The sequence below is a fragment of the Anneissia japonica genome, unplaced genomic scaffold, assembly GCF_011630105.1.
Source record: "Anneissia japonica isolate Jap-2015-1 unplaced genomic scaffold, ASM1163010v1 scaffold142145_len1095_cov179, whole genome shotgun sequence".
Lineage (NCBI taxonomy): Eukaryota > Metazoa > Echinodermata > Crinoidea > Comatulida > Comatulidae > Anneissia > Anneissia japonica.
Genome location: NW_022741885.1, coordinates 1 through 730, shown reverse-complemented (window position 1 = coordinate 730; position 730 = coordinate 1). Strand labels below are relative to the sequence as shown.

General features: G+C 34.5%; 1 non-coding gene across 1 annotated transcript; it reads left to right on the top strand.

Moving 5' to 3' along the window:
* Nucleotides 1–393: 393 nt before the first annotated feature.
* LOC117118926 lies at nucleotides 394–512 on the top strand. Its single transcript, XR_004447113.1, has one exon. It is a non-coding gene; the product is annotated as a 5S ribosomal RNA (ribosomal RNA).
* The last annotated feature ends 218 nt before the right edge of the window (nucleotides 513–730 follow it).

The following is a 730-nucleotide window of genomic DNA, read 5'->3' as shown; positions in this document are numbered from 1 at the left end:
CTGTCTATCTCTGTCTCTATCTCTATCTTCATCTATCTATCTCTCTCTATCTGTTTCTATCTCTCTACTCGAGATCTCGATCTCTAGAGATGAAATTTTTATCACATGTACAAATTAAATTTTTACCACATGTACATAAACATAGTCTGAACACATTTCTGAAATTTCATAAATTTCGAAAAATTGTAAAATTTCGAAAAATTGTAAATAATTTTCTACGGAGATTTTTATTTCGATTTTTTAAATTTAACTGTGATGCTTTTTGAAAATTCAAATGACTATAAAAAATGTTTTGCTATGGAATCGTTCTATTCATTGGTTAAAAACTGTATTTTAGTGAAATATCATTCAATGAGCTCGATGATCGAAGTGTTGCACTGTTGGTGCACCCTTGTCTACGGCCATACTACCTTGAAAACACCGGTTCTCATTCGATCACCGAAGTTAAGCAACGTCGGGCCTGGTTAGTACTTGGATGGGAGACCGCTTGGGAATACCGGGTGCTGTAGACATCATTTATTCATTTTCTAGAAAATTAATTTCACTAATAGTAGCGCATCCATAGCTCTTATAATATTTTCTTAATGCAGGCGTCACTTAGAAGCCTGGACCCACCCTCCTTAGAGGTCGTCAAATAACGTCGAAGTCTAAGGTCAATAAATTTGATGTTGTAGTGAAGTGAATCTTGAGTGAGTGAAGCTTTACCTATAAATTTGATGAAAGGTATGAA